The 25,546-nt window shown below is 36.8% G+C and overlaps 1 protein-coding gene across 2 annotated transcripts in view; it reads left to right on the top strand.

The window, feature by feature from the left end:
- Positions 1-25,546, top strand: part of EPC2 (enhancer of polycomb homolog 2) — a 132,168-nt gene that overhangs the window by 67,253 nt on the left and 39,369 nt on the right. The window lies entirely within an intron of this gene.

The following is a 25,546-nucleotide window of genomic DNA, read 5'->3' as shown; positions in this document are numbered from 1 at the left end:
CAATAAGAATTTATATTTTTATACTCCCTCTTACACAGAGGTTAGCATGCTTTTTATAATGTTTTTTTTTTTTTGGCCACCTTTTTTTCTAAGCATATAGACTGGAAACTATCTCATATTAGCACAGTGTGTCATCATCCTTTTTTACTGCTGCATAATAGTGGACTGTGTTTGAATGTGCCATTTTGATATCCTATTTCCTACAGAAGGAAACTTGGGTTGTTTCTGATCTTTCATAATTACAACCAGGGCTTCAGTGAATATGAACAGACAATTTCAGAAAGGTATGATTATTATTTCTTACAGAAATTTCCAAGATGCCTTTTGTAGAGGTTATACCATTTTGCACTTCTAGCATTGTGGAAGAGTGCTTGTAACCAGGTCATGAGACTACTTTTTTTTTTTTTAGAGAAAGAGAGAGAGAGAGAGAGAGAGAGAGAGAGGAGAGAAGCATCTACTTGTAGTTCTCACACTTTAGTTTTTCATTGATTGCTTCTTATATGCTTGATGGAGAGGGCGGGATCTCCAGCCAAGCCAGCAACTTTTGGGCTCAAGCTGGCAGCTTAGGGGTTTCAAACCTGGGACCTCAGCGTCCTAGGTCGATGCTTTATCCACTGTGCCATCACCAGTCAGGCCCAGGCTTTACTCTCAGTATATTCTAATTTGGATTTCTTATTATGAGTGAGGTTGAGTATCTTTTTTTTATGATTAGGAGCCATTAACATTTTTATTCCTAAACTGTTACTGTTTTTTTCCCAGTTGTTTATTGAGTTGTTAGAAGATAAGAGAGGAAGAGTCTAAAGGAGAAGACTAAGAGAATGCATAATGAGAGGAAGATTAAAAGGAGTATTATCTTGACACTTTTAAGTTTAAAAAAAAATCACTATTGTATTCCTTAGGTCCTGTCTAATATAACGAGTTTCTATCCCCTATCTAATGATGAAAATCTCTACCTGAAAGATTTCAGAGAATCCATTTACCCATTCTCATGATCTGTGGTTCCCATAATTGTTATCATTGCCACTAAGTTTTGCCAGTAATATTTATTTATATAAAATGTTGATTTTTCAGAGTGGGAGAGGACTGTTAGTTGTCTGGTTAGAAGAACCACTAAGAAAAATCTCAATGGTAGTATAAACCTGGAGCTTTTGTCAGTCAGTGAAGAGACTTGGATCACTGTGTGATTTTGTGGAAAGTAGCCTTGGACTCTGCTGCACTTTCTGTATTTATAAGGAAAGTTCTGGCCAAATTTTGTAACTGTAGGAAATCTGAGAAAATCAAAGTCAAGATAAATGATCTCGACTCAGTATTAATGATCTCTTGGTTCAGTATTGATAACTGCTAGGCTAGGAGACTGTCAGAACCTTGGAGAGCTCCAAGCAATAGAGGAGATGATGCTTGAATTGCTTCTGAACTTGGAGGTACACTTGCTTGTCAGTAACTATTTATCAGTTATTTGAAGCCTGAGAAAAAGATTTTAACATTTTTAAAGTTCAGTCAAGGTATTTCATATTAGGCATAAGTAAAACTTATAATATTTTAAAAGCAAAGACTTGGGTTTAGATTTCTCAAAACATTGTCTAGTGTGACTTGGGAACTTGGTAGAAATGCAAATTCATAAGCTGTTTTCCAGATATACTGAGTCAAACTGGTGATCAAGTTCAGTAATCTGTTTTAACAAGTCATCCAAATGGTAGTGAATGCTGAAGTTGAGAAACACTGGTATAAAGGTTTTGATGACACTCTCCTGTCAAGGAGAGACTTCTGAGCCTTTGTCAGATCCCTGGAGTTTCTTAGGGTTGAAAAGTGTGTATATGGGATCTTAGGAAGATGTTTTATTCAAACTGCTTCCTAGTTCATTATTCTGCCTAGTCAGAGCTACTTTAGTCTGCAGTAGTTTCCATTTAACAGAGAGTTAGATGTGCAATAGCATTCTTGATGCTAGACCTGTAAAACTATTCAACTCTGCTTTTAAGTGTATATATACATATATGTTATATATGTGCGTACAACTTTTGTGGATGTGTCGTTCTGAATTTTTGTTCTGCTTGAAGGTAGATTTGGACCATACAGCTCCTATCCAGACTCATTGATAACTTGTATCTCTTGCAATTAAGCATACTCCCTCTTTGCTTCTGCTGCTCTCTCTGGCCTTACAGGCAGTGATTTTCAACTGGTGTACCGCAAGAAATTTTAAAACATGCAATACCTGACTGTTTAGTCAGGAGCACTGACCTCTTTTCCACTACATTGTCAAATAAAAAAAATGACAACAGCCAACACAACAGTAGCTATGTGGTGTGAACACTGTCTTGAATCATAAGTATATAGGTTATAAAGTAGAGTTGCATCTGATTGGTTAATTCTTGATATCAGAAATCCTTATATGCTGGTTGTTGTTCAAATAAGTTTTTAAATATGATATATGTTTGCTCACTTATAGTATGCCTTGGGTAGGGGGGACAGGATGTAAGCAGACAGGGTGGTTATAGCTTAAGGCTTAGTTTTAAGACTAACCTTTTCCCCACACCCTTGACTGATTGCATGATGTGGGGTAGTGCACTCTCATGAGGAATCCCATTATGCCTCAGATAAGTGACTTTCTATCAGAGACTTCCTTGTTTGTATATTGGATTAAAGGTTTTGATTTCTACACTATAAAGTGGGGCAGACCAGGAGCTTGCTCTCTCTCGATTCCTGAGATTAGCATTAGAGGAGATAGCAGAGAGGAAAGCAGAGGCCACGTGGAGGAGGCCAGGAGAAGCAGCCAAGATGGCAGAGTGTTGAAAGAGAAGCCAGTTTGTGCAGAGAGATAAGAGATGGGTAACAGAGGAGAGAGAATAAGTCTGGTGAGCTAGAAACCTTTGATTCTAGGAAACTCGGATAAGTCAGAAGCTTTGTGAGCACTGAATGAGTGGGTTTTGGAGCCCAGTGTGTGTTTTTACTTGCCCGCCGGGTGCAAACTAGGATTAAAAGTAATGGCCCACCAGTTTTTGGCTCCATTGTTTCATTACCATCTGTACGAATCTAATGCGAACCTGCATGGGCCAGGCGGCTGTGATGGTGGCCGTGGCTGCTGGCTTTACACCGGTATAGGCGCCTGATTTTTTTTTTAAGTCACTTTGGAACAAAAAGGATAGGTAAATTTTTTTTTTTTTTGTAAATCAATAAAAAGTATACTTATTTTTGTTGGAATGTCAAAAATATACTACAATTTTTGGTGTGTTGCAGAATTTTAATAGTTTATATATGTCATGAGATGAAAACGGTTGAAAATCTCTGCCTTATTAGGTATTAATATTTATTCTAATTTAGAAAGGAACCTATTATACATGTACTTGAGGTATAGTCAGTATGAGTTGTTGGTTGGTTCATTAGATTAATAAACATAGTTTTGTTGTATAAGACGGAAAGTGCAGAGTTGGAAGTTGAAATAGATCGGTTTTTTATATAATTTATTTTTAAAATTGTTTACTAATTTTAATTTATTGTGTTAACATGGATTCAAGTGTCCCATTCAATATAACTCCCTCACTCCCACCCCTTTGTCCATCATTGCCTGCCCCTCCTCCCTTCCCTTTGGGACTTGCTGTCCTATTATCTGTATCTGTGTGTTATGTATATATAATTTCACTTAAACACTTCACCTTCTCTGATCCCATCTCCTCATCCCCCTTCCCTCTTGACAGCTGCCCCTCTGGTTCCTGTGACCCCACCTCTGCCTCTGTTCTCTTCCTCAGTTCACTTGGTTCATTAGATTTCACATATAAGTGAGATCATATGTTATTTGTCTTTCTCTGCCTGGCTTATTTCACTTAGCATGATAATCTTCAAGTCCATCCATGCCATCGCAAAAAGTAAGATTTCCTTCTTTTTTACAGCTGGGTGGTATTCCATTGTGTATTTGTACCACAGCTTTTTTTTTCCCACTCATCCACTGATGGACATTTGGGCTGTTTCCAGATCTTGGCTATTGTAAACAGTGCTGCAGTAAACATAGGGGTGCATTTCTTCTTTTGAATCAGTGATTTGGTATTCTTAGGATATATTCCTAAAAGTGAGATAGCTGTGTCAAAAGGCAGTTCGATTTTTAATTTTTTGAGGAATCTCCATACTGTTTTCCACAGTGGCTGCACCAGTCTGCATTCCCACCAGCAGTGCAGGAGGGTTCCCTTTTCTCCACATCCTCACCAGCAATTATTCTGTGTTGTTTTGTTAATGAGCACCATTCTGACAGGTGTGAGGTGTTATCTTATTGTGGTTTTAATTTGCATTTTCTGATGTAGATCAACAAGATTTTAAGTGAATAGCATTCTTAGAAGGTGCTATTGTTAATAATTTCAAAGAAAAGCCTTTATAAACAAGATGCACTTGTGGCTGTGTCTTATTTTGTTGCCTCTACTAAAGAGATTGCCTATTGGCAAACAGTTTCCAGAAGTTAAACATTTGGGAAATTTAAAGATGCATGAAAGTAGTAGGGGGTTTGTATTAAGATAGATAGATTTTGCTTTTTTTTTTTTTTTTTTGCGTTAAAAATTACCATTGATATTCTTGGTAAATGGTGGAAATTTCCTTGACTTGAAATAACTTCAAGTAGGAAACAATTATAGTTCTATTTCATTTTAATGTTTGTTTTTTAACAAATCCTTGAGCGCCTGGTGCACTGGGTTGACAATAGTGTGTTTTATATGTATTTTATTAAACTGGTAATTATATTATCTGTAGATTAATTATTATCTTTGGTTATTAAATGTAATTTATAAGCTTTTGAATATTTAAGGCAAAAATCTAATGAAAACAATCTTTTCATTTATCTATATATTTGTTCCCTTTGGTATTCAAGTTTTCATTACTGCTGCTGTGATTTGAAGGGTAACCTAACATGTGTGGTGTAATGGGGAAGTATTGAGTTCTGAGTCAAAACCCTGACACCTGTGCCCAAGGCACCAAGGTCCTTAACCTTTCATCGTTTTCTGATCTGTAAGATAAGGTGTTTCTAGTTCTGCATATCTAACTTATTATTTGTATTAACATGTAAATTAATTGATATGTTTGATCTTTACTTTACCTTGCTCTTATGTTGTGTACTGTCATTTCAGTAATGACCCCAGTAGTTGTGTACCAGAAAAGAGAAAAAGTTGTCAGGGAGGAAGAGAGAGGGAAATTTGAAAGAGAGAAAAATTCAAAATGGATTCCAGGAATAAGAAAAAACTTTAAAATATGAAAACTATAAAAGATTTATTTTATGACACTGAAATTTTTACTTTTTAAGTATTACTTCAGTAACCATATTTAGTATGTCATTTCCCCCACATCTGGTAATTTTTCAACCTAAGAAAAGGAATTATGTGATTAATGAAACATCTGGGTTCTGGTTTGTGGCTACCGTTAGGAACTATTAGTTTTTAAGATTTTACCTCTTTATTAGAGAAAAGATTTGCTGCATTATAATTTGGGTAAAGCTAAGTGAAGCCTGACTGTACCAACATATCTTTGTTTATTCTGTTTTTCCTCTTGATAAGTGGCACATAGATTAAAAATTTCTTAAGACTTCAGAGCATTTAATCTGAGCATTCCCCTCCACCACCACCATGCATCCTTTCTGTTGTTAGTACCTAGCACATTATAGATCCTCAATAATACATATTTAACTTCAGAGAAAAATCAGCTTGTAAGGGAAAAACTCTGAAAGTATAGTAAATATTGTCTCTGTTCTCACTATGTTTAATGTCTATGACCTCTACTTCCTTTAATTCCTGTTTAGAAGACAAGCAGCTTCAGGTAAAAAATGTTCCTAATAAAAAGGGAATAATTTTGATGATAAAAAAAATTAATTCAGAATTTGCCATTCTCATGTTTATATCACTTTATCCACTTGTGAAACATTTTAAAATCTCAGTCTTGCTTAGAGTTTTAAGTTAGAGAAAATATATGTGTAGATGAATGTTTATGTGAAACATTTTTCTCGAATTTCAAAACAAAGCATAATTGTTAGAGGTGTGAGGAAAGAGTATATGATATTAACTCAAGCTAAAAAGTGGTGAAACAATGCATCTGTCTTCTCCTTTATTGGAAATATTTAAGCTGAATTTGACAGCTTTTTTTTCTTGTTTTAAAACTTTTTAAATTTATAAATTAAATCTAACAGGTGACATTGATCAATAAGAGCACATAGGTTTCAGGTGAACATTTTTATAGCTTTTGAACTGTTGATTGTGTTGTTGCCCATCACCCAAAGTCAAATCATTTTCTTCTACCGTATTCTTGTCCCCTTTTACTCCCCTCCCTCCCCTGCAGCTCTCTTCCCCTGGTTACCACTGCATTCTTTTCTAGTATGTCCATTTTCATATCCCACCTATGTGTGAAATCAGATAGTTCTTAGCTTTTTCTAATTTACTTACTTCACTTAGTATAACATCCTCAAAGTTAAAACTTGATTATAATTTTAAACAATTTTTATAATATGAACTGTCTCTTGAGGTTTTTGGTTTGTTTTATTTGTCTGTTTGTTTGTTTAGTTAAATAGATTATTATATCACCTGATCTAAGATGGGATGGGAAGGAGGAGGTTGGCCTCTCTCGGCCTTGATCTTTCTTAGCTGAAATTTCAACTTGTTCTCCAACACTAGGGGATCAGCTTATTAGCAGCTTGGGTTACACCACCCAGACCTTAAAGCTTTCCCTGCTTAGGAGGAACTCCTTCTAAAGTTTTTATTCTTTTTTAGATTTTATTTATTGAGTTTGAGGGAGAAAGGGGCAGGGGAAGCATCAACTTGTAGTAGTAGTAGTTGCTTCTCATATGTGCTGCCTTGACTGGGCAAGCCTGGAGTTTGAACTGGTGACCTCAGCATTCCAGATCGATGCTTGATCCACAGTGCCACTACAGGTCAGGCCAAAATTTTTATTCTTAATCATAGTTCTCTTGAATTTTTTGACTGTTTTTGTTTAAAATTTCTTCGTCAGGAGTCAGCTTTGCCCCATGTGAGCCAGGGGCACTGTGTAGTGGCACTTGTAACCATCACTAGGTACTGTGTGCTGTCAATAAGCACAGTGCTATTTTCTCATTAGGACCTTGGTGAAGACCATCTTATTACCAGATCCATTGCAGACTACACAGATGACCCTCATCTTGCCCATTGCTAAGAAAGATGCCCCTTATTACATGCTGGGTAAAAGGAAGAAATGCTAGGCCCCACTGATGGTGTTCTGCAAGTTTTTGAAGAGGAACATCTATCGTATATAGATGACGAGTAGATAGAGCTCCTTTGGCAAATCTTTATGGTCATGATGTTTTCTGAGCAGACATACCTAGATCAATGGTTTTCAACTGCCAGTCCACCAGAAATATTGTGTCAGTCTATAAAAGTTCACCACCATCCTGATGTTGTATGAAGGCTGTGGACACAGTGATCTTAGTCTAATTTGCTTATGCTCAGGGTGATTTCTGCCTTAGCAGTCTCTGAAATAATTCTATTTTCACTGGTCCCCAAGTGTAAAAAGGTTGAAAACCACTGCTTCTAGGGTACATTCCCGATCCTTAGTCAGACAGCTCCCTTGAGTCTGTTTGTATTATATATTTTACATCGATGTTTCCATCTCCTTCATGGTAAATTGTTCAGATCTCTTGGTATGTGAGATGCATGTTGCATGGGTGTTTGAATATTAATAGTGTATTCTCTGGTCACTCTCTTGATGGCAGAATGGTCTTTCCTTTTTCTCTTTCTTTGCTGGAGGCATACTGCATGGTACCCTGGTAGGAAAAAAAAACATAAGGGATTATTATTGCCATATTTGTTTTTAAATGTTTGTTCCTTTGGAAAGAGCAATGGTGCAGGTCCCTAGGTTAGTTGCTTTACTGCAAGTAACCAAATGAAGGGTGACATGTAGCCAAACTGCTCCTCTAAATCAGAGGATAGAAAAAACCCTAAACTGGATATGGTCACATAATTCAAAGGATGTAGAGTAGCACTTTGTTGGAAAAACAACAATATTCTAAGCCCAGTGACCACAAGGTATGTGTGTTTCTGCGGAAAATCACAAAGTTCTTTTCCAGTCCAAAAGTTTTCCAAATAAAAGTCAATACTATTATACTTAAAACGAAGGACTACAATGCCTCCAGGACAGAGATTTATGGCTTCATCTACTGTACCTTGCTCTTTACCTGATAATATTAGGAAAGCCTAAGTTAGGCATTTTGTGACCGACTCTAAACTGTTTCAGTGATACATGTAAGAGTTCATTTAAAAAGTTTCTTCAGATTCTGTCAAAGCATTTGTGAGTTTAAGTTTTATAAATTTAAAGAACATTGTCTAAACCAGTCTTAAGAAATAAGCCAGAAAAATATTGTTATTTCCCCATGTGTAAGACACACCCTTTCCCAAAAAATTTGGGGTCTAAATACTGGGTGCGTCTTATACAGTGGTTGTAGGTTTTTTTACTTGCATTTCCGCTTTATCACACTTGTTGTCTTTGTACTTACTGTATCGCACTTGTTACCGGTATTGTTACCAGTATATTTTGGTAGGATACATTTTGCCACGTTCTGCCCAGAAATGGTTGAGAAAAGATTTTCGTACAGTGCTGAATTCAAGTTAAAAGTGATCCAGTTCACAAAATGAATGGAAATTGTGCTGCTGAATATAAGTTTGGTCATCCTCCAGCTGAGAAGTCAATCTGAGACTGGCTACGGGAAGAAGAAACCCTACTGAAAACACCACGGCAGAAGAAGGCCATGAGGGACAAGTCAGCAAAATGGTCTGTTTTAGAGAGGGAATGGAAGATATGGATTGAAGAGCAAAGGGCAATTGGAATTCCTGTGTCCACAAAGATGGTTCAGCATGAGGCCAGAAGAATTGCTGATGAAAAAGAAGTTGCTGATTTCAAAGGAGAACACAATTGGTGCTTCGGGTTCATGAAACGGAATGGACTAAGCATGTGTATATGCACCAGACTTGCCCAAAAGATGCCTGAAAGATATGAGCAGAAGGTCTTTGAATTTCATCATTTTGTCATTTAATATCAGAAGACACATCAGTTTCAGTTGGGACAGATTGCAAATACATGGATGAAGTCCCCCTTCAATTTGATGTCCCAAGTAACAGAACTGTAGATAAGAAGGAAGTGAAAACTGTTAACTGTGAAGACAAGTGGACATGAAAAGAGCCATTATACAGTTGTTCTAGCTTGTGCCAATGGAACCAAAGCTGCTCCCTATGCTGATTTTCAAACACAAAACAATGCCAAAAGAAGACATTCCTTGAGGAGTGATTGTCCATGTTCATGACAAGGGTTGGATGGATCAGGATGGATGAAGATCTGGTTTGAGAAAGTTTGGAGAAGGAGATCAGGTTGACTCTTATGCAAACCTGCCCTATTGGTGCTTGATCAGTTCAGGGCACACATAACAAAAAACAACAACAACAAAAATAGATTACTGTAGAGCAAAAAACAAAACTTGCCGTCATACCTGGAGGCTTGACATCCCAGCTTCAACCACTTGATGTCAGTATTAACAAACCCTTCAAAGCTGCCATGAGAGATGAATGGAACCAATGGATGAAGTCTTCTGGGGACAATTTGACACCAGCAGGAGGAGTGAGGAAACCAACTGTAGGAGAAGTTTGTACCTGGGTGAAAAGATCCTGGGATAATATCAAGATTGAGATCATTGTCAAGTCATTTAAGAAGTGCGGCATTTCAAATGCCATAGATGGAGCTGAGGATGAGGCAATAGATGAAGACAGTGATTCGCCATCAGACACAGATGAGGACAAGCTAATGGATAGGAGTTTTGACAGTGATGAGGAGTTGTATGTATGAATTTTATGATGAATAAAACTTGAATTCAATAACTATGTAGTACATTTATTTCCTTCATATTTCGGACCCCAAAATTAAGGTGAATATTATACATGGGGAAATATGGTAGATGTTACACTCTTAAATGGTAGGTTTTAGCCTTAGAGCAGGGATCCCTAAACTTTTTACATGGGGGCGTCAGTTTACTGTACCTCAGACCGTTGGAGGGCTGCCACCACATAAAGTGCTCCTCTCACTGACCACCAATGAAAGAGGTGCCCCTTCTGGAAGTGAGGCGGGGCTGGATAAATGACCTTGGGGGCCGCATGCGACCCGCAGGCCATATTTTGGGGACACCTGCCTTAGAGAAACGGAAAGAAGTACTTTTTTGTAATGTACTATTACAGTTTTCAGTTAGTCATAATTGGGACTTTTTAAAAATATTTAAACTAAAATCAGTACCTTCTGTATATACTGATGAGGAAGGGCATTAATACTAAAAATACTTATAAAATTGTATTGCACTTTTCTCTCACTTATACTACATTACAGAATAGTCTTGATCTGCTAATGGAGTAGTGTTGAGTAATAATAGACTACCTTTATTGACACTTTTACTCTATATTGGGCACTATGATATGCACAAGTTATTTAATTTAACCCTGCCAAGAATTTTATGAGATAAGTGCATTTATTGGCCTTGTTTTGCAGCCACTAATCTATTTTCCACCTCTGTCATTTTGTCCTTTTAAGAATGTTATATAAATGGGATCTAAAAAAATTAAATTAAAACCTTTTGGGATTGGGTTTTTTTCACTCGGCATAATTCCCTTGAGATTTATTTAATTTGTTGTATATATCATTAGTTTGATACTATGTATTTCTTAATATAATTCCACAGTATGGATTTACTAGTTTGTTTAATCCTTCACTCATTAAAGGACATTTGGGTTGTTTTCAATTTCTGGCTATTATAAGTAAAAATGCTGTAAAACATTTATGTTCATTTTTATGTTAACATAATTTTTCATTTCATAGATATAATTTGGTATAAATATATCAGTGTATCTGTTCTTTTAATGAACATTTACTTTAGTATCTAATTTTTAACTCTTGCAAATAATGCAGCAGTAGAATGGCCTTGTACATGTCTTCTTGCCCACATTTATGAGAGTTTCTATGAGACCTAAAAGTGGAATTGCTGGGTTTTACAGAATGTATGTGGTTTAACTTTATTAGATATTGCAAAATTACTCTGCAAACTGGCTTATTCCAGTTTAGATTTTCATCAGTAGCGTATGAGAGTTCTCGTTTTTTTATATTTTTGACTGGTTCTTTCAAATTTTATAACTTTTCCCCAATCTGATGGATATGAAATGGTATTTGCTGATTTAAATTTGCCTTTTCACAATTACAATGAGGTTAAACATCTTTTATGTCAATTATGTCTTTTAACATATTCTAAAGCAAAAAGAATAGTATAGTGAATTTCCATGTACTTGTCGCCATTGCCCTATACCCCCTGCATCCCTTCCCATGATTTTATAGCCAATCCAACATCATCATTTAATCTGGAAAAAAAATATTTTTAAGTGGGAAGAGGTTGATAGCGAGACAGATTCCTGCATGTGCCCCTACTGAGATCCACCCGGCAACCCATATAGGGCTGATACTTCAGTACCAAGCTATCCTCGGAGCCCAGGGCCTCACTCGAACCCATCTAGCCACTGGTGGGAGGGGAAGAGGCAGAGAAAAGAGAGGTAGAGGGAGGAAAAAAGCAGATGGTCACTTCTTCTGTGCGCCCTAACCAGGAATCGAACCCAGGATGTCCTATATGCTGGGCCAGCACTCTATCCTCTGAGTCCACCAGCCAGGGCCTCATCTGTGAATTTTTAAACATAATAATAGTCCCAGTCTCACATCACCACTTAAAGAAAAACAGCACTTTTTAAATATCATAAATTATTTAGTTAGTATGGACATTTCTTGACTGTCCAATAAATGTGATCACCCTTTCTCTTTTATCTCCTTTAAAAACAAAAGGTTGATAATTTTGAATTGGGATCCAGAAAACTTCCATATGTCACAATTGGTTCATCAGTTTCTAAAAACCCTTAATTGGCAATCGAACATTTATCTTGCCTTTTTTTTTTTTTTTTTTTTTTTTTTCTGAAGTTGGAAACAGGGAGGCAGTCAGACAGACTCCCGCATGTGCCGGACAGGGATCCACCCAGCACGCCCACCAGGAGGCAATGCTCTGCCCATCTGGGGCGTTGTTCTGTTGCAATCAGAGCCATTCTAGTGCCTGAGGCAGAGGCCACAGAGCCATCCTCAGTGCCTGGTCAAACTTTGCTCCAGTGGAGCCCTGGCTGTGGGAAGGGAAGAGAGAGAGAGAAGAAGGAGAGGGGGAGGGGTGGAGAAGCAGATGGGGGCTTCTCCTGTGTGCCCTGGCTGGGAATCGAACCTGGGACTCCTGCACGCCAGGCCGATGCTCTACCACTGAGCCAACCGGCCAGGGCCTATCTTGCCTTTTCTATGAAATGTATCTCAGGATCTCTAAATATTTGCGGGGGAGGGGGTGTTTCTCTTTTTGCTTTATTTTTTTCTTTTTAAAAATTGATTGATTGGTTTTAGAGAGAGAGGGAGAGAAACATCAATCTATTCTCGTATGTGCCCTGGTCAGGGATTGATTGAACCCCCCACCTTTGCATATCAGGGTGATGCTCTGACCAACTGAGCTATGCAGCCAGGGCTAATGGGATGTTTCTCTTTATAGAAATATTCCACTTAAAACAGAAAGAAATTATAGAATGTCACCTTTTTGCAACCCCTAATGAATTAATGGATCAAAGCAATGCAAGTAATAATCTTTAATGGTTGCCAAGATCACAAAAGAAGAGGCAACCAAAAATTATATGCTTCCTGATGGAGGATGGTTTCTAGTACTCTCTAATGGGGACTAAAAATGTTTGTTTTGTTGATGAATCATTATAAATCATGGTTATATACATTTTTATGTTTTAGTTCACTGCATTATTCTCATTGATACTGATATTCACAACTGTAGGAAATAATATTATTAAAGTTAACTTATGATTTTTTTTAACTTGACTCTACCATACTAGAAAGCAAGAAAAATAAGAGTTCTTGGTCACCTTGGGTGGCCAAAAGTAGGTTTACAGTTATAAATAATACAGTTATTAATAAATAAATAAAAGAATAACCTGTGTTTTGCATACTCATAACTATAAACCTTCTTTTGCCAGTCCCTATATTTCTTTGCTTAAATCTGAAAGCATTTATTTCTCCAGAGAGCTCTTACTTCTTTTAGTGAGAAATCATATTTGGGGATGACAAGCAGGGAACTGAGGATATTCATTGCTACTAGGTAGACCTTTGTCTCTTAAACTTCTTAGTGGACTTACGTACTTTAAAATATTTAAAAATAGCCTGACCTGTGGTGGCGCGGGGGATAAAGCGTCGACCTGGAAATGCTGAGGTCGCCAGTTTGAAACCCTGGGCTTGCCTGGTCAAGGCACATATGGGAGTTGATGCTTCCAGCTCCTCCCCCTTCTCTCTCTCTGTCTCTCCTCTCTCTGTCTTTCCTCTCTCTGTCTCTTTCTCTCTCTCTCTCTCTCTCTCTCTCTCTCTCTCTCCCTCTCCTCTCTAAAAATTAAAAAAAATTTAAAAATAAAATATGAGTTTATACTAATAAAGGATGGGGCAAAAGTAGACTTATAGTTGTGAGTGCATGAAAGTTTATTCTTGTATTATTGTTTATCAATTATTGTATTATTTTGTATACAAACACCTGTAAATCTTTTGCCCCACCTGTATTTCTTACTCTAATTCAAGACTACAGGGTTTTAACCTTTATACATTTACAGCTTTCTTCCACATTTACTAGTTCTTAAGGGCAACCACATAGTTCCCATGTTTTATCTTACCTTATAGCATAATAGTCTCAGAATAATAATGTCAGCACTACAAGAACAATGTAATTACTGAAAACAATTTGAAGATTTTTTTTGTTTGTCGGTTGTTTGGCTATTTGGTTTATGTTTGTAGTCCTTAGAGCAGCAGTTCTCAACCTGTGGGTCGCAACCCTGGCGGGGGTCAAACGACCAAAATACAGGGGTCGCCATAAATATGTATTTTCCGATGGCTTTAGGTGACCCCTGTGTTTTGGTCATATGACCCCCGCCGGGGTCACGACCCACAGGTTGAGAACCGCTGCCTTAGAGTATATCCCACCAGAAATGTTACTTAATTGTATTTTAAAGGTACTTGCAATAAAACCCAAATGACAGTTGGGTTTATTTGTTGCATTTAATTTTTATTCTTAGGCATTTTGTTCTAAGATTTTATTTTGTTTTATAATTATGTAAAATATTTACAGGTTGTCCTGGGTTACAACAGTCTCGACAAATGACAGTTTGAGTTTTTGACGCTCACTCCCATTAAAACTAAACAAAATTGAGACATGAGTGTTTCGGCTTACACCATTAGCATCGCATACTTACAGACTCAGTGGGCAAACTATTCAATAGTTTGGTTGCGTGCAGCAGAATACGCAGTATTCTTTCTTCTCTGGCTTAGTTCTATTTTTATGTTCTAGATTATGATTTTACAACTGTATTAGAATAGGTAAGTGACCCAGGCTAGGGCAGTGGTTCTCAAACTTTTTGAAGTCGGGGCACATTTAAAATCCTACAAATAATTGTAGGCACACTATATACAAATTTCTGAGAAATATGTTATAATAATCGTCAAATATTAAAGAAAAAAATATAAAGTCCAAGCGTGCTTTTATGGTAATTAAATGAAATAAATACGACAGAATTAAATTTATTCTGACAATAAAAAACATTTTTTTGAATTATGCTTTTTAGAATTCATAAAAGCCCTGGCCGGTTGGCTCAGTGGTAGAGCGTCAGCCTGGCGTGCAGAAGTCCTGGGTTCCATTCCCGGCCAGGGCACACAGGAGAAGCGCCCATCTGCTTCTCCACCCCTCCCCCTCTCCTTCCTCTCTGTCTCTCTCTTCCCCTCCCGCAGCGAGGGCTCCATTGGAGCAAAGATAGCCGGGGCTGGGGATGGCTCCTTGGCCTCTGCCCCAGGCGCTAGATTGGCTCTGGTCGCAACAGAGCGATGCTCCGGAGGGGCAGAGCATCGCCCCCTGGTGGGCAGAGCGTCGCCCCCTGGTGGGCGTTCCAGGTAGATCCCGGTTGGGCGTATGCGGGAGTCTGTCTGACTGTCTCTCCCCGTTTCCAGCTTCAGAAAAATCCAAAAAAAAAAAGAATTCATAAAAAAGAGGGGTTAAAAAATTTAAAAAACAACAAAAATGTTATCTTTTTATATATAGATAGATACATTCTTAATAAGATTTAGTAATTTCGGCAGGTCCTGGCATGAATGTGTTAAGTTTTTTCATTCTTGTGTTTATGAGAAACATGAGCCTGATGTGTCCTAGCAATTTCTTCAATATTTGGGCATATATTTGAAAGGCAAACTCTCATTTCCTCATCAATACATTGAAGAATTTCTCTCTTTTTACTCTTAATTGTGTTGAGGGTAGAAAATCCTAATTCACATAAGTAGGATGTTGAAAATTGTAGTAAAATATTCAAAGCTTTTTAAGATATTGCCACATATTCTTCTTTTATAGAAATCCAAAAGGCTTCAAAAAACAATTCCTTATGTTTAATCATCAATCCATGATCAGTGGACATAGCTGCCGGTTCTTCTTCTGTTAATGTTAAACCAAAATCACTTGAAGCTTCCATGAATGGGTTTCTAATCCAATTGTATTGTTAAGTGATGGAAAATGCTATAAATTAAATTCTGCCTGTCAGCCTTCAAGTCCTGTTTTATTTACACTTAACTTTTGCTCACTTCCAGAATCGGATTCTTCAATATCATGCTTTTTGAGAAATCTATCCATTTTGTTTGGGTGTATTTATCTAAAAATAATATAATAATGATGTGTTAACAAAAAGAGCGGTATTTCTGTAATGAAATGGTATAATAGAGTAACTATTTATTTTTATATCTGGGCACAAGCTGCGAACCAGCGCAGCTAATAATTTCAGGTCCCGAGTGGGAACAGTGCGGAATTAAGAAAATGCAGGGTCGGGAGGGCCCTGTAATTGCTACTGGCAAGAACAAAGCGCGACCCAAAGCCACATTTTGCTTTATTTATAGGGCAAAATGGGCCATTAGCAAATCAGTGAGATCTTTGATCATGTTTCCAAGGCAGCCTAAGAATTTTACCAAGTGCAGAAAACCCCTGCCATACATATCATCTTAACTTTACACCAAACAAAGGATAGAAGAAACTTGCCTCCAGTCTTTCTGAGGAGTATGGGGGGTAGGTATAAACAATCCAGCACCACAGCTTAACAGCCTTTTGCAACCTAATCAGGCAAGTGAGGTGGGGGGTTGGGCAGACTGTCAGCTTACAGCCAATTTCCCACACCTCTGTCCCCCAAAAATCTAAACTCCAAAAACCCTGTTGGTTTTTTGGTCCACAACAGGCACATATTTCTCTGGAATACCATAGGACCTGGAAATTTTCTAGGGCTCACACTTTGAGAACCACTGGGCTAGGGTGTGTTTCGACCTACACCAAAATTTGGGTTATGTCACTGTCGTAGGAATGGAACTGTGTTGTAACCCCAGGACCCCCTGTATATGGTTCTAAAGTCCTATCTATAGAGCAAGGTATAGGCAAAGAAGTCTAGTTGTTATTTTTTGTTTGTTTGTGTACCCCATTCTGTTTCTTCCCTCTTCTTTAGTTAATTATTTTTAAAATTTTTATGGTTTGGGATATTAATCTTTTATTTAAAGATTGGTAAATACACCAGTGAAAGAAAAAGAGATCCTAGAACCATGATGGTGAACCTTTTTATAAAAACTGCCCCCTTTTGCAGTGCTGGTCAACCTGGTCTCTCCCGCCCACTAGTGGAGTTCCAGCTTTCATGGTGGGCAGTACCTAGAAAATACCCAACCACGCATGTGTGGAAATTTGACACATGACCAAAGAGGCACTACAACTCAGTGGGGAACGGATTGAAATATTTCATAAATAGTGCTGGAACAGTGGTTATCTGTATTGAAAAACATAAAAATGAGGAATAAGTATTAATAGCAAAATGTCAACATTTTTAGGAGGAAAAATGTGAGGATAATTTCATGACCTAAAGAGAAAGATTTTTTTTAAGGCAAAGAGCAGAAACAGTAAAGGAAAGATTGATATTATACATTGCACTCGATTAACACTTGAAATTTCCGTATCCCAAAAGACTGAAACATAAACAACAGACTAGGAGAAGATATAAATGCACTCCTTTTAGGCTAGTTGGAGTAAAGGGAAAACAGCATGGACTCCTGAGTCCAACAGACTAGGGTTCAAATTCTGTCTACCAGTATTTCCCTATGTATGAAACGCTCGCGTGTATAAGACACACCTTAAGTTTGGGGCCCAAAATTAGGAAAAAAAATGTATTCCATAAAATTATTAAACTCAAGTTTTATTCATCATAAAATACATTCAACTCTTCATCACTGTCAAAACTTCCATCCATTAGCTTGTCCTCATCTGTGTCTGGTGACAAGTCACTGTCTTCATATACATTGCACAAAACGGTAAATGAAGTAAAAAAATCTACAACCACTGTATAAGACACACCCAGTTTTTAGACCTTAAATTTTTCAAAAAGGGGTGCATCTTGTAAATGGAAAAATGTGGTATGTCACCTGGTGCAAAGTAATTAAAACACCTCTAAAATCTCAGTTTCACCATGTACAAAAGGAAAATACAAGTACTATGTCTTTCAGTGCTTTGTGAAGATTAAAGTATTATAAAGCCTATATTTAGATATAGTAAGAATTGCATCAAAGCGTTGTAACAAATAGTTGTAATTTACAGTACTTTCAAGCAACAACTGAATTAAGGTTTTATTAAGCTACTTACAGCTAACTGGAAATGTTTAAGGCTACATACAGATCAAAGGAACAACTAAGTTCTGCTTAAAACTTAAAAAACTTTAGATAAATTGTATTGACCCTCATGGAAACTTTTTTGCAAAGGGCACATTGTTTTAAATGAGTACTTTTGATTGTAAGATTTTTGATCACTCATATAACTAAAGCAAAAAAAAAAAGGTGGAATTAGTTTAAGCATTGTTAATGCCTGTAAACTAACTGGAACTGGAATTCTTTTCCTTTTGTCCTCCTAGTTTCTATTACTTTACAGCTTGGGTCTTCATGGGCCATATTGTAAATGGTATGTTTTCACCTCTTTGCTCCTATCATTAACATTCTTATTGTCTCTCTCTCTCTCTCTCTCTAAGGTTTTTGGTTGTTGTTTTTTTTATTTTTTTATTTTTTGTATTTTTCTGAAGCTGGAAACGGGGAGAGACAGACAGGCTCCCGCATGCGCCCGACCGGGATCCACCTGGCACGCCCACCAGGGGCAATGCTCTGCCCCTTCGGGGTGTCGCTCTGTTGCGACCAGAGCCACTCTAGCACCTGGGGCAGAGGCCAAGGAGCCATCCCCAGCGCCCGGGCCATCTTTGCTCCAATGGAGCCTTGGCTGCGGGAGGGGAAGAGAGAGACAGAGAGGAAGGAGAGGGGGAGGGGTGGAGAAGCAGATGGGCGCTTTTCCTGTGTGCCCTGGCCGGGAATCGAACCCAGGACTTCTACACGCCAGGCCGATGCTCTACCACTGAGCCAACCGGCCAGGGCCTCTCTTTAAGGTTTTTTAAATCACATTTTAAAAAATCAAAGCGATACATGTATCATTAGGCTTAGTTGAATTTTCTTAAAAAGGGCTGTTTCCTCCCCATTCTAACAGACAGCTAACTTCAAATTCTTTGTTTATTTTTATATTTTTATCTTCATATCTCTAAATAGTGGGTTTATATAACTGTCTTTGAATTTTTAAAAAATATATTATCTTTTGACTTTTAGCTATTTAAAACTTCTCTCTTTGGCACACTTTCGGTGTCCCGTATTTTGGCTATAATTACATTATTAAATCAGTATCTAGTGTATGCAGTATTATCACTTTGCAAATACTAACAGCTGAAACAGTATTATTCTGTAAATATTAATAGCTTAACAGTTACTACATGTCCTTTCTTGTTTAGGTTTTTATTTTCAAAGGAGACAACTTTCTTATCTTTTCTTCTGCTTCCTATTTTAATATACCTTTGATTAAGTCACCACAAATTCTCCCACAGAAGTTATAACTCTTCTAATATGTTCAGTCAGATAATCCGTCAGTTTTATTTCTCCCGTGGGCATTTTTTTTCTTGGAACCATTCATTTTGCTTTTAGGCATACTGCTTGTTTATCATCCATTGTCTTGGGAATATCCTTGCTTCTCTCGTGTTTGCTTTCATGCTTGTTTCCTTTTGGATTTACTCCATTCTAATGGAGCACACCTTCCGTTGGCTTTCTAAGAAAGAGTGTGTGGAAGGCAAAAATTTTTGAGGCCATGTCTGTCTGAAATTATATTTCTTTTAGTCTCATACTTGATAGGTTAGCTGGGTGGAAAGTTTTATCCTTCAGAATTTTGAATATTATTATGCTGTTGTGTTCTAACTTAATGTTGCTATTGAGAATCTGCTGTTCTCTGTTTTTTTGCTAATATAGTTTTATTTTTTATTATGTCTACATAATTTCTTTTCTATAGCATCCTGTTTCTGTTCTTGTTTCATGGATGCAGTACTATGAGGATTCTTCCCCTTACATTGTCTTTATTTCCTGAGTTTTTAATTTTTATTTATTTTTAATATGTGTTTGTTTACTGTCTTTTCTCAAATCTTTGGATGACTTGACTGTTTATATTTGAGTAAGGTCATTTATCTCTTGATGCTTTGGGGAGATTGATCAGTTTTCCAAATGAAACCTGTTTTTGTTTTTATAGTTGAGTTGGAGGATGGGAATGGGGTAATAGGATGGCAATGTTGGGAGAGTTCATGGCTTAACCTGTAGACTTGCACTCAACATTGGTATGAAGCCTTATAATTTCCTTCAGCATGCCTTGTACTCTAGAATCTACTTGCTCTCTGGATTAACCTTTACAGATTAAGTTCAATCTTCTACCATTTGCAAGGAAAAGTAGTTGTCTAGATATACTGGATGAGGGGAAGGTCCTACCTTTCTTTTCTTTTTAAATATTTATTGATTTTAGAAAAACAGGAACATCAGTCTGTTCCTGTATATGCCCTGACCAGGGATCGAACCAGCAACCTCTGTGCTTAGGGGTGATGTTCTAACTAACTGAGCTATCTGGCCAGGGCATGGTCTAATTTTCATATAAAGATATTTATCCAGCCTTCCTGTTTTCAAACGTGTCCTATCCTCTCTTTCAGAAACTGTTAATTTCAAATCTCTGTAAGTCTTTGGGTAGGGGAGTTCTCTTCTTGTGTCTTTCTGTCACCATTTATAATTGTGTTCTTTTGTCTACTAATCTGTGTGTAGTATAGGTATGAAAATTTAATTGATAATTCTTACCTGTTCGTTCCCATCACATCTGATGATAAATGACATTTGGGAGAAAATAATTGCTTTGCTTTTGTGGGGATTTCAAGACAGATATGTATTCATTCTGATTTATTTAAGCAGAAACCATATTTGTGGTCACATTTCTGTTAGAGGAAATCTGACCCAGGGGTGCTTTAATAAGCCTTGAAGCATTTCATAGGTCAGCGATCTCTTAAAGTTTGGCCGTTTGAGGGTAAATTACTCATCTATTGTACAGTTCCCCTTGGAATGCAATGTTGCATGGTATGAAACATGGCATCAGAAAACCCGAAAAGATAGACACAATGATTAACATCCATAAATGCGGAGACAGTTTTATGTAAAGAGTTGTAAATTCAGAGAATTAAGGTAGGGAAATTATCTGTTTATTTTGTATTTACAAAGCCTTGAATTTAAAGCTTTAGCTTCGACTTACAGTCAGTGTGTCAGAGAGTACTTACATATGCTACATGAGCTATTGCATCCTAGTTATGTAAATAATCAAAGAGAAGAGGGTAAGTGGAATCAACTGGCTGTTGAATATGATGGAAACTGAAGTATAGAGATAGAATGTTCTGGAGCCAAAAAAGAAAGCATAAGCCACTTATAAAATTGTTATATAGCCTATCATGGGGCTTAGAAGAGTAGTAAATTATATTTCTTTCCCATTTTACTTTGGAACTAATTGAGAAACAGGTATAGACATGTAAAGTTTAATCATAGCAAGTGTTGGAATGCAAGACGTAGATATGGCCTCAACGGACAGTCAGACCCTTGAATTAGACAAACTTGACCACTCCACTGGCTGGTTACTGACAGAGCAGGTCTCCCATACAGGGGCAGAATGAGCCCCATAATAGAGGGCTGACTAGAATACAGTCTTTCCAAAGGAAGGAGGGACCTCGAAGGATTATACACTTGTGAAGATACTGAGCTGATTAGATTCTCCTAAGTATTCTTCCTATCCTTTTTCCTCCTGGAGATTTGAGTGGAAATGTGGGGAACAAATGTTACCCGTTAATATACAACACATAATAGGCATATTATTGTGTAGTAGTAATATTAATTCATATTTATATTAATATTATGAAGTCACAGGGAGTAACTGGCTCATCATTATGTGCCGCATTGAATTGCTTGACACTCACTTGTACCATGGTTAGTAAACGCCTTTTAATCTGAAAACTTCTTGACATTATTAGCTCTGGGAAAGTTTCTTATATTTTTCTTTTCTCATGGATTTTATTTTTATTCCATTAGATAGCTGTACTTGTTAGACACTTGCATATGAATACTGGGTAGAGCAAATATAGGTGTACAGTTCATATGGAAAATAATACAATAATTAATAAATAATATAAGAATAAACTTGTTTCATGTACTCACAACTGTAAGCCTACCTTTGCCCCACCCTATATATCCAGAAAAAAGGCAATCTAAGGGACTTTGAAAGTTACTTTTAACTAGAAGTAATATTTTTCTACCATCTAATTTTAGACCAACTCTGTTCTATATAGTCTCTAAGCTATAACCAGTTAACATGAAAATACCTCCTTATATATTCAAATAGCAGGGTATACTCACTTCTTTACCTACACAGAAAGTTATTCCTCCTCTCAGAAAGCAGCCAAATTTCCCTGAGCAGTGGTAGCCATGCTATGGAACATTTTGATCTCCTTTCCTTCCTACTTCCTTTTTCCGTGGCATAGTGATTGTACACTCTATCTATCTAGTTCCCTCATTTTTCTTTGTTTGGTTTTTTTTTTTTTTTTTTTTTTTTTGTATTTTTGTGAAGCTGGAAACGGGGATAGACAGTCAGACAGACTCCCGCATGCGCCTGACCGGGATCCACCCGGCACGCCCACCAGGGGCAGACGCTCTGCCCACCAGGGGGCGATGCTCTGCCCCTCCGGGGCGTCGCTCTGCGCAACCAGAGCCACTCTAGCGCCTGGGGCAGAGGCCAAGGAGCCATCCCCTCATTTTTCTTTTATAATTTTTTATTGCTCAATTAACTTCATCACAAGAAGTTGTCTACACATATACACAGACACATGCTCTTACTGCCCTTAACCTTGATTGTATCTTTATTCTGTTGACCAACTACATCAAGAAATTTCAACCTTCTGCCTGCCTCCTTCTCTTTTATTTGGGGGTGGGGGGTGTTGAAAGGAATTGTTTTACTTGTTTTGTTTGGTGGACTGGCTTGTGAAACTAACTCAGTATTTGTAAGATTGCTTTTTTAACAGGAAATAGCCTTCTGGGTTTCAAAAAATAAGATATTGAAAACTTACAAGCAGAATGTATTCAGCTTATAGTTTAAAAGAATCTCTTATATTTAAGAAATCTGGTTTTTATTCAACAGCTTTTATTACCCACTTTTTTTTTCTTTATGTGCTGTGCAGGGAGTATAAAAGTGTGACTGAAGTAATCACTGCTTTTAAAGAATTTGGTTTTCTTGTCTGGTAGGAGAGATTAATATCATCTGTGGTTAAAGAAAGGTACAGATAAAACTGTATAGATGTTCAGAAGCAGCAGAATACCTGAATCTGAAATCGAATTATTGTTTAGTTTTTGAATGGAAAGAGAAATGGTAGCATCAGAAAACTTACAGTGCTTGCCCTGGTTCTTGTGTAAAATATTTTGAGACCTATCAGTACTCTATCAATATTTCTAACTATTTCCTCAGAAGCTAGGGCACTGCTTACTGTTTTGTAAGAATAGTATAAAAACACAGAACAGGTGGGAAGTGGCACAATAAGAGCTGTAGATAAGATACGGTTGTAAAAGATAGTCATGTGACATTTGCATTTAGCCTTGATTTGAACTTTCAAAAACTTGTATTTAACTTAGAATTTCAGTATATTGGTTTAATGCTGCTCAACATTTTTTAAAACCCATCTTCCTCTAAACTGTCTTCTAGTTGTATCAGGTACCTGACTTCCTTATTTGTTGTTAGTCTGTGGACTAAAGGCAGATCATTGACTGGCACTCTGTGAATTTACAAAAACAACATCACTTTCCAGGTAGAGTAATTTTTACTGATTTCCATCAGTGGTTTTCAATCCCCAGTCTGTAGACCAGTCCATCAGAAATTTTGTGCCAATCTGAGAAAAAGTTAGCCACCTTGATGTTGTTTGAAGATTATAGACCCAAGGATCTTAGTTAAATTCATTTATGAGCAGGGTGATTTCACCAGTCCCCAAATGTTAAAAGGTTGAAAACCACTGACTGATCTACGTAGTTTTAGGGGTACGTATCATCTGTCATTGAATTTGATACAGAGTGGATATTTTTAAAGCATAATATTTATGAAGTATTGCTAATTACATAATAAAAACTATTTCAAGATAAGGAAAAAAATTTTATTTTGGGGACTATTTTAAATGAATCGTACTTACAAAATAATGTGTTATTCATGAATAGCTGTAATGTCTCTGATTTATTAACTTTATTTTGTACTATGTAATACAAGTTAAATAAAATAAAAATTTTTATAGATTTTAGAATATAAGATTCGCCACGGCTGGTTGGCTCAGTTGTAGAGCGTCAGCGTCGGCCAGGCCTGTGGATGTTTGAGGTTCGATTCCTGGTTAGGACACAGAGGAGAAGTGTCCATCTGCTTCTCAGCCCCTCCCCCTCTTGCTTCTCTCTAATGGGCCGAGCATCGCCCCCTAGAGAGCTTGCCAGGTGCATACCGGCTGGGGTGCATTCAGAAGTCTGTCTCTGCTTCCCCTCCTCTCACTAAAATAAAAATAAAAAATAAAGACTTATTAGAAGATAAAAATACTACCAACTTAGTGTAGTTGTGACAATTTAGTGTGTATCAAAGCACTTTGAACACCACCAGGCCCATATTGAGTGCTATATAAGGTTTAAGTATTGGCTAACATTTGTTTTTGGTTTTGTTGTTTTTATTATGTGGTGCAATTTTATTAAACCACAGTTCAGATTTTTGCAATATAGTTATTTGCTTTATATAATCAGTTATTTTTGCCTTTAAATACCTTATGACCATCAGTACTCTCTGTAGTTGGGGGCTGATTTTACTAAAATTATATAAATATACATCTCTGTTTGTGTTACTGTGTTATAAACTACCTTTAAGATGTCCTGCTGAATCTGAGAATGCCAGAACATTGTGATTGGTATCTTTTTTATTGCCTGGTGCTAAATCTTGACATGTGATTTTAACACATACTTTGTGGCATGTTAATTTTTTTCCTCCTTTATATCTAAATAATTCAAAAATTCATATACATGCTTTAAATTCTTTATTTTTAAATCTTAAGATGCTTTATATTTAAAATGAAGGAGACGGTTAAAAGGAAAAAAGAAAGTTTAAAGTCTCTCCATCATCTTTGAACTCCTGCTAAAAGTGGAGTATTACCAGTATTTTTTGAAAATATTCTGTGTATTTATAAGAAGACACACACACACTCCTTACCCTTTTAAAAACATAGTGTACTGTATACCCTGTTCTGAACCTTTAGTTTTTTCTATTAATGTTCACGAAGATTGGTTTTATTTCATATAAGTACATCATTGTCATTGATTCTCAGGGCTTCAGTTTATGTACAAGCCATCATTTATTTTTCCAATATATTGCTTGTTTTATATTTTTTACTTCTTACAGTGTCATACCTAATACTCTTATTTCTGTGTCTTTGTCTCTGTGTTTATCAGATAAAATTTCTAGAAATAGGAACTAAATACAACTTGACAGTCTTCTTCTCACAGTGTTGGAGAAGGCCTCTTCCCCCCAATTCATTGCAGAGTAGTTTATCATCAAGTTTTAGATCTCAGTCTATCTGATGAGTAAAACATGCTATCATTATAGTATTTGCATTTATTTAATCAATTGTTTTATGATTTCTAAGCCTTGTACCTGCCCATACATTTCCCCTCGCATTTTCTTTTAGTATTTTTATTTGTTTTAATTTTTACTATAAAATTTTGTTGAATATATCATTTATTTGGTATTAGGAGGGCAGCAGAAATCAAAACTTAATTTTTTTAAGATAACTAGTCTATTATTAATCTGTCATGCCAGCACTCCCCTCACCCCTTTCATAATGTTTTATCTTTTAATGATTTGAAATGCTATTTTTTGTTACCAAATTACCATGTTGATAAATATGTATTACCTATTTTTATATTGCTACTTTATATTTCAGCATATATTGTTGAAGCTTTACTTTTAAAATATTTTTTTACTGCT

Source organism: Saccopteryx bilineata, chromosome 5 (assembly GCF_036850765.1).
Source record: "Saccopteryx bilineata isolate mSacBil1 chromosome 5, mSacBil1_pri_phased_curated, whole genome shotgun sequence".
NCBI lineage: Eukaryota > Metazoa > Chordata > Mammalia > Chiroptera > Emballonuridae > Saccopteryx > Saccopteryx bilineata.
The sequence above is the reverse complement of the archived record's forward strand: the minus strand, read 5'-3'. Positions and strand labels throughout refer to the sequence as shown.